The following is a 9,104-nucleotide window of genomic DNA, read 5'->3' as shown; positions in this document are numbered from 1 at the left end:
AGAGCTCCTCACCCTATCCCTAACAGTGCGCCCTGCCACCCTGCGAAGGAAGCTCACTTCGGCCGCTTGTATCTGACATCTTGTCCTTTCGGTCAGACCCAAAGCTCATGAGCATAGGTGAGAGTAGGAACGTAGATTGACCGGTACATCGAGAGCTTTGCCTTTCAGCTCAGCTCCTGGGATTTGCAGTAGAGAGCCACACTGGAAACATTCCTGACTGGTGCTCAGATGACTGCGGTAAGTTCACAGCTTGATGCTAACATTCCAAAAACTCCTACTCCGTGTGTTTTCCTTCCACATACCCCAGACGTGGTCCTCCCTGGTCTTCTATACTCTGGTGCCGGAGCCCCACAGAATTTTTCCTGAGAGAGTTTTAGACTCTTCTGTGCAGAAGACATGCACCCAACGACATCAAAGAAAAGAGAACTGCATTTTATTTCAGGTTGCCCAGGCTAATACGCATGCACACTGGAACGAAACAAGCTCACAACACCAGCCTCATTTACGGTTGTTTCAGGAGGACCCGATCAAAAGTCATCCTGTCAATCAAACTATGCAACCACCGTAAGCTAGGGATAAAGTACATCCTCTTGGATCCAATAATAGTAAAGCAGATGCTCTCTCTAGGATTCATTCCCCTGATGAAATGAACAAACCTGGACCACAGTCTCCTCCAAGTGCATTGTCAGTTCTTTTGAATGAATTAAAGCCGCCACTCTGCAGGTGACCGCTCTGCCAGAGTGTCCAGAGGCAAGATTTTTGCACACTCTACCTACCGACAGCTCTTTCCGGCTATTGTTCAGGACATCCCTGACTCTGGACATCCAGGAAGCAGGCGGACCCCCTGACTCCTCCAACCACTACTGGTGGCCCAGTATGACACAATCAGCTACTACTGTAGTTTCTCAGCCTGTGCCATGTCTGAAATGTCCAGAGAGTTGCCTGTGGGTAAGCTCCTGCCTCTGCCTGTTGCTCAACAACCCTGGTCCTATGTATGAATTGACTTTAGTCACTGACCTGCCTAATTCTGATGGATTTACCTTTGTTCAGTTCGCAGATTCTTTAAAGCCTGCAGATTTATACATCTGGAATGATTATCCACTGCTATGGAAACTGGTGAGCACCTGTTCCAACACCTCTTCCGTAACTTTGGTCTCCCTGAGAAGGTTGTATTGGACCAGGACTCACCTCTAACGCCTGGAAGGTCTTTAAGTTACTAGGTGTTACAGTTAACCTGTCCTCTTGTTATCACCCACAGATAAACAGCAGGACTGAACGGAAGATCCAAGAACTCAGGCGTTATCCACTCATACTGCCACGAACACCAGAACAGCTGGAAAAGTTTCTTTTCGTAGACCAAGTGCACACAAATGCACACAAGTGCACCCAGTCAGAGTGCTCTCAGTCAAGCTACCCAGCGGAGAGCTTTCCGGCCGCGCACCCCTCCTTCGTTCTCTGTATCTTTGTAAGGATTTTGTGCGTTATATTCAGTGTACTTTACACAATTAAACACCCTTAATGTACATAATGTAACATGTATATATTTATTCATATAATGTATTGATTGTGTATGGCCATACACCCAAAGCGCTTCACAATCATGAGGAGAGGGTCTCTCCACACCACCACCAGTGCGCAACTCCACTTGGATGATGCGGCGGCAGCCACAGGACAACCGAGCCAGTGCTTCACCACACACCAGCTATAGGTGGAGTGGAGAGACAGTGATTCAGTGGATGGGGGTGGCCATCATGGTGCCATGACCTCAGAGTGTTGGGACCTCGGTCTAACGTTTCATCCAAAAGATGGCACCCACTGACAGTATAGTGTCCCCTTCACTATACTGGGGCATTAGGACTCACACAGACCACATGTTGGGTGCCCCCTGCTGGCCTCACTAACACCTCTTCCAACAGCAGCCTAGTGTTCCCATGTGGTCTCCCATCCAGATACTGACCAGCCTCAGCCCTGCTCAGCTTCTCAGGAGCCTAAATAGGGCTCCTGTAAGTTAGGTGAGGGCTGCCCATGCAGTGGGCAGAGATCGAATGAACAAAAACGCATCTTCATACCAGGTGCGAACAGGGCCAGAGATGCCTGGCTGAGAGAATGATGAGCTTTCATCCATGCTGAGATGATATCCAGGCTGTCTGAGATATATAGTGCATACAGTGGACCAGGGGTGCCCAAACTGAGTCCTAAAGAACCGGTGTCTTGAGGAGTTTATCTCCAACCCTAATTAGACACACTTGAACAAGCAAATCAAGATCTTCCCATGCCTGCATTCCAGTACCATTCTTATGTCCATCACTCACTAACTTCCCTCCATCTCGTGCTCTAGCATGTATATTACTGCTAATGTTGTAAAAGTGTCCAGTACTAGCAGAACATCTGAACGGGTTTAAATGGAGTGCCCTAAACAGACACCACAGACTCATTATGATTTTAATGATTAAACAGAAGCTCTTGTCATGAAATGAGCTGTATTACACAATGAGGATCAAGCTGCCCCCCTGTGGCGAGATTCATCTTATGCAAGAGTTACAAAACAGCGAGTATGTAAGCTGTAAACATGACCATATCAGTAGAGGATGTGTGGGCTGGATATAGATTGGCACTCAGACTTTACTCATACTAACACAAAGACACTGGTTGATCAGGTTTTTGTTTTGACTCTACAAGAAAAAAGTTGAAAATGAACTGAAAATGAGTTATTTACTGTCATTGGGTTATTCATGCTTTTGATATTGCATTATGGGACTTTAGTCTTTCCTCCAATAGCTTCTGATATTAAAAAGTAAAAAAAAACTTTTATTGACATTTGTAATAGTTTAAAGTGATATATTGTTTGGGTTTGTGTTGTAAATTATGGTACAAAATCTGGTAAACTACAGGTTTACTATAGACACACTCACCGGCCACTTTATTAGGTACACCAGTCCAACTGCTTGTTAATGCAAACTTCTAATCAGCCAATCACAGGGCAGCAGCTCACTGCATTTCAGCATGCAGACATGGTCATGATGATCTGCTGCAGTTCAGAGCGAGCATCAGAATGGGGAAGAAAGGCGATTTAAGAGACTTTGAACGTGGTATGGTTGTTGCTGCCAGGCTGCTCTGAGTATTTCAGAAACTGCTGATCTACTGGGATTTTCACACACAACCATCTCTAGGGTTTACAGAGAATGCTCCGACAAAGAGGAGATATCCAGTGAGCGGCAGTTCTGTGGGCGCAAATGCCTTGTTGATGGTCAGAGGAGAATGGCCAGACTGGTTCCAGCTGATAGAAAGGCAACAGTAACTCAAATAAGCACTCGCTACAACCGAGCTCTGCAGAAGAGCATCTCTGAACACACAACACGTCCTAAAGGGACGCTCCATATCATAAAGCTCAACCATCTCAGACTGGTGAACATGGCGATGAGTTCACTGTACTCAAATGGCCTCCACAGTCACCAGAGCTCAATCCAATAGAGCAGCTTTGGGATGTGGTGGAACGGGAGATTGGCATCATGGATGTGCAGCCGACAAATCTGCAGCAACTGTGTGATGCGATCATGACAATATGGAGCAAAATCTCTGAGGAATATTTCCAGCAGCTTGTTGAATATCTGCCATGAAGGATCAAGGTTGATCTGAAGGTGAAAGGCTAACATGGTTCTACTTTCAAACTACTAAAATGTCAATAAATGACATATTCAACATCAAAATTTGACAGAGCAGAGATCAAGGTCTCATAATACATTTGCAATGTGATCTCACAAGAAAACATAGAAAAGTGTCAGAAAAGTGGCTCATTTGATTTTTAATACAATTTTAGTTCTTATGATGTACAATTTTTAAAAGGATGCATGCCCTCGACTTATTTCTAATGATTCAAATTATTATCAGTCACATCATGTTATTTTCATTTTTTAATGCTTTAGTGGAAACTGTGATGCCTTTTTTTCTAGATCCTAATATTGAGCATGATGTATCTGAAATAAAAATATTTAAATATATTTAAAATGTATTTTCTTTATTAGTGTAATTATTAAAAATATATTACAAATGTATTAATGGTAGTGTTTCCCTGTTAAAAAAAACAGCAGGGAAATAAGAATAAAAAAAATTCCAAGAGAAGGAAAATAATGAAGAAACTCATAAAGTAAATGATGATTAGTTTTCTAGATGAACTATCCTTTTAAGAGGATCCAACTGAATGAATGGTGAGAACAGCACAGGCTCATTCTGAAAACGTAGCCCTGTTTCTGGAGATCGCGAATGATGTAGCCAGAGGCATGTATGTCTGCATTTCGTCTTTAAAACGAACGCTACAGAGCAGTATGACACCGCTCATCATCGCGCTTACCAGCTGACCGCTTACCTACTGTTATCAGTTTGTCCAGTTAGCTCACCGATGACGACGAACTTAAGATTCAAGTCTGACAAAGAATGGTTGCAGAAAGTGGGTAAGACAGAAACAGAAGCCAAAAACTGCAATAACCTGAAGTAAATAACAGGGTGAGAGTGTGGTAAGATCTGTACATGTGGTAAAAATCAGACGAGGGCTTTGCTTTTTCTGGAGTGGTTTTGAAAACTCAATTGGGTATAGGGAAGGCAGTGAACGGGTCAATCTGTGCTTTTGAAAACACTATTGGTTGGGTTTAGGAAAGGAGGAGAGTGGGTCAGCTGATTGGTCTGTCAGTCAGTCAGTCGACAGTGGCCTCTTGTGGAAAACAGCGAGAACAGCAGGCGTGAATTGCACTCGCAAGCGAAATTTAAGATGTTAAAAAGCCTACACAGCGGCCTCTAGTGGATTCCCGAAAACAAAAACTACAAAAAACCCTCACCACTGACATGTATTTGGCGCTCTCCAGAAATGTGTACAGGGTACATTTTCAGAATGAGCGTGGGTTGGGTGAGAAGCAACGTTGACGTTGTATTTTAATTTGTTAGTTTGTTATAGGATCGGCTAGTGTTGAAAGAGCTTATTTTAAACTCGTCCAGTCGACGTCTCTATACCCCATAAAAGACACCAGCTGGTTGCGCTCTCACTGTGTGAATCAAAGTCTTATTTATGCGGTCCCGTTCATATTCAGGCCAGTAGAGGACCTGCACACAAACCTGCTGCTTGTGTAAGAGGAGCACGTGCACGTGCGAGAGCAGAAGTGTGTGTGTGTGTGTGTAGGCGTTTGTGTAATGTATTTTGTGCACATGTTCATGAGTGTCACTCAGTCGGCATTTGCATGCACACATTTCTCATTTAGCCATTGGCTGCTGGCGGAGTCTTTACTGGTGTGTCTCGTATGTGAAATGTGAGATCCCAGACCAAGCAGCTTCTTTTAAAAGCATTACGTATCAGCACTGCCTGCTCTATACCTCAGTACAGTAGCATTAAAGTAGATCAAATAAACAGCATCAAGACTGTACAACACATACGATAATACACGTGTAGGAGAAGCTGCAAGGACATTACTATGGGGTTTGTAGGTAGTTGCTCATTGGCTCGCCTGGATTTTTATTTTCTTCTTTTTTTCTGTTTGGTGAAGCTAAAATTGATCGTATAAAGGATCGTATATATTGATTGTATAAAGTAAGAGTCCTTTAGCAGATTTTGAAGTAGACTTGGCACAGCTCATGGTTGAGTAACGTGGATAAATGAAAGATGCATGCGCTGACAGTGTTATCCAAGACTTTACATCACCTGGTGACCTCATAGAGGACAGGCTGCATAACATGCTTAACGCAAGGTTATCTAAGACTGAAATCTTGTGTACATTAAGGTAGAGTATGGTAAACTCAAATCATGACGCTTTTTCACTTTATATTGTTGTGAATAAGGACATATACTGGAGAAGAATGTGAGTTATAGCACTCATTAAAATGCAGTCGCATAGCTGTGCTCTTCAGAATACTTGACTGATTTAATATAAATGGTTTACAGTTACAGATGTTTATGTTGCTGTGGCTTTAATTAAAGATCATTTTAAATAGTGTTTAAAAAACAAATCATGATCATTTTGTGAGATCCGTGGACTTGTATTCCACTAATAATACACACAATGAGGGGTGTGTCAGAGTCAAAGCTGGTCACGAATGTTCAGTCTGAAAGTTTGGATATTTCTCTTAAAGGCATACGCAAAACAATGCGCTGCCACAAGAAGATGGGGGAAAACATTTGTTGTCAATAAATCTAACTGAGCTAATCACTCTAATCTATTTTCAGTACATGTGTAATGAAGAATCAGCTATTGTTTAAGAAAAATGAACAACCCTGGCTTGTTCTTCTTAAGTGATCTTGTGTAATGTGAACTCAAGGACGCAACAGGGAAAATGATCTTCTGATTGAGCCACAACAACACAGTCTGCCTAAAATAACACCACACAAACATTATTATAGTGGCTTGAGAAATATACATACACTTACTCTTCCGTCTTCTTCCGAGACTAATTTTCTAAATGCATCTCCTCCTAGACCGATCATACTACAACCACCAAACATCCAAACAGGTCTGACTCGGGTTGCTATATCTTTTTCAACTGATCCGACTTGCGGAAACTGTCCCTGAAAATTCAGAAAAGTCCTTGATGACTTAACATTGGACCAAACTTTCTGGTCTCGTAACTTTGTGGCAGACTGTCATACAGACTTAATGTTGGGCTCATTTTACTCAGACTACTTGATATTTTAGAGTCATCTGCCATAAATTAAACCTGTTTACTTGATTAGGTGGCAGTCTTCAGTTGGACTGGGCCAATGTTAATTAGTGAACTCAGAGTTCAAGACTACTTTTACCCTGTGCAAACATTACAGGAATGTAAAATCAAACACACAGAGCTCCAGCAAAACCTGGAGTGAAAGCACATTAACCAAAACCCAGTTTCTTAGAAAGCTGGAAACTGTATGTTTGCATATATACACACACATTTATTCATTTTCTTTTCGGCTTAGTCCCTTTATTAATCAGGGGTCACCACAGCAGAATGAACCACCAACTTATCCAGCAGCAGATGCCCTTCCTGCTGCAACCCATCACTTGAAAACATCCATACACATTAATGTACACACATACACTACGGACAATTTAGCCAACCCAATTCACCTGTATCATATATAGCATCCAGAGGAAACCCATGCCAACACAGGGAGAACATGCAAACACACAGAAATGCCCACTGACCCAGCCGAGGCTCAAACTCATGACCTTCTGCTGTGAGGCGAATGTGCTACCCACTGTGCCAGCCATATGTATATATATATAAATATGTGCAATGTGGCGACCCTGGATTAATAAAGGGATTAAGCTGAAGATGAATGAATGAAATATACAGCTGAAGTCAAAACTATTCACCCTCCTGTGAATTTCCTATTTTTTTCTCAAATGATGTTGAACAGATTCTGGAGATTTCCACAGTATTTCCTATATTAGTTTATCTTCTGGTGAACGTCTTGTTTGTTGTATATCGCCTGAAATTAATGCAGTTTGTAATTATTTTTAAACCATAAACCATTGTTAATGATTTGCCTAATTACCCTAAATTGCCGAATTACCCTGGTTACGCATTTGAATGCCATTTTAAGCTGAATAGCAATATCTTAAAAATATCTTGTAAAATAATATCAATTAATCAATTAGAAATATTTACAGACATAAATAATTAATAAATAAATAATAATTAAATTATAATTCTGACTGCATGCATATATAAACCATATACCATACACAAAAATATAACATTTAATCATTTTTAACATTAAAATGGTGTGTAATATATAAATATATTAAAATATAACATGTCTAATGTCTTAAAAATGTCTAAATGTTATGTTTAATGGTGTGAATGACTAATATGTGCAGGGCTGATCAGCTGCTCCATTAAACAGCAGAATTTTTAGTTTTCCCATAGTTCCCATAATAAGGTTCAAATGTGGCTAATTTTGAACTGTTGAAAGGTTGCAGCTGTCATTCATGTGTCTGTTGCGATGTCAGTTTGATGTACATCGCATTATCAAAATAATCTTGCAGTTAAAACGGTCCGATAAACTCACTACACAGACAGCGTGAGCGTCCTTCTCGCAGGCCATGGCCATGCCAAGACTGCAGTGTAAACTCACACGTCTTTATCGCCATTATTCCAAAATAAGAGCACTCTAACCAAAAGCGGGAGACGCGCCTCTATAGCAACCTCTGGCAACACAACCTCTCCAATTCGGCACCTCGCGATAACAAGTCATATGAATCATATTCATTATCATTTGACAGTAGCAGAGGAACACCATCAGATGTAGTGAAGTAAGAGTAATGATTTTCTCTAATAGTTTACCGGAGTAAAACTACACATATATAAAAGTAATTTTACAATAATTAATCCTGAAAATGCCAAAGCAAAGCCAACACTAGCAGATTACTGTGGTGTAAATACAGCACTACGACATACAGAAGAGAGAGATGGACTTAGAAATTCACTGACCTGTTCTATAGGGGTTTGATCAGCTGCAGTTTGAAACGTGTTCTGAGGAAATGCCGTTTTTCTTCCTTAAGGACTTATTATGCGTCTCTGTGGCCATCTTGAGGACTGAAGGTCAACCTTCTTCGCTCTGCTCAGTATGATTGGCTGGCCGCTGAATCTCTGAAATGATCAATATTTAAAATGGGCACTATCCTTATGAATAAATTCAATTCAATTGATCTTCAAATCATTTCAAAGCCCAAACACTGAAGAGCAAATCCATCCATGAGCAGCTCCACAAGACCCAAACCAAGACGGACAGTGGAGGAACAAACTTCACCAACTGACCAAAGTGAAGGAGAAAGACCAGGCTCAGCTGGGCTCCACCATTTCTCCTCTGGCCACACTTCCTGTGCAGAGCTGCAGTCTAGGCGCTGGAGGCTGGAGAGTGCTGGACGTCCATCATGGAGAAGCTGCAGGTGTGAGCAGGTCACCGGCGTATGTGTTCAGGCTGGCCCACAGGATCAATGCAGAGACTCGTCTCTCACTGGGGTCTTTCAGGAATCTCATGCTCTCCACTCCTCCATGACCACCACAGCATCTGCTCAGGATACGGCCTGGTCCAGGATTATGAAGACCACTGGGAGATCTAAAGTTGGCATCATCTCTTCACA

The sequence above is a fragment of the Danio rerio genome, chromosome 20, assembly GCF_049306965.1.
Source record: "Danio rerio strain Tuebingen ecotype United States chromosome 20, GRCz12tu, whole genome shotgun sequence".
NCBI lineage: Eukaryota > Metazoa > Chordata > Actinopteri > Cypriniformes > Danionidae > Danio > Danio rerio.
The sequence above is the reverse complement of the archived record's forward strand: the minus strand, read 5'-3'. Positions refer to the sequence as shown.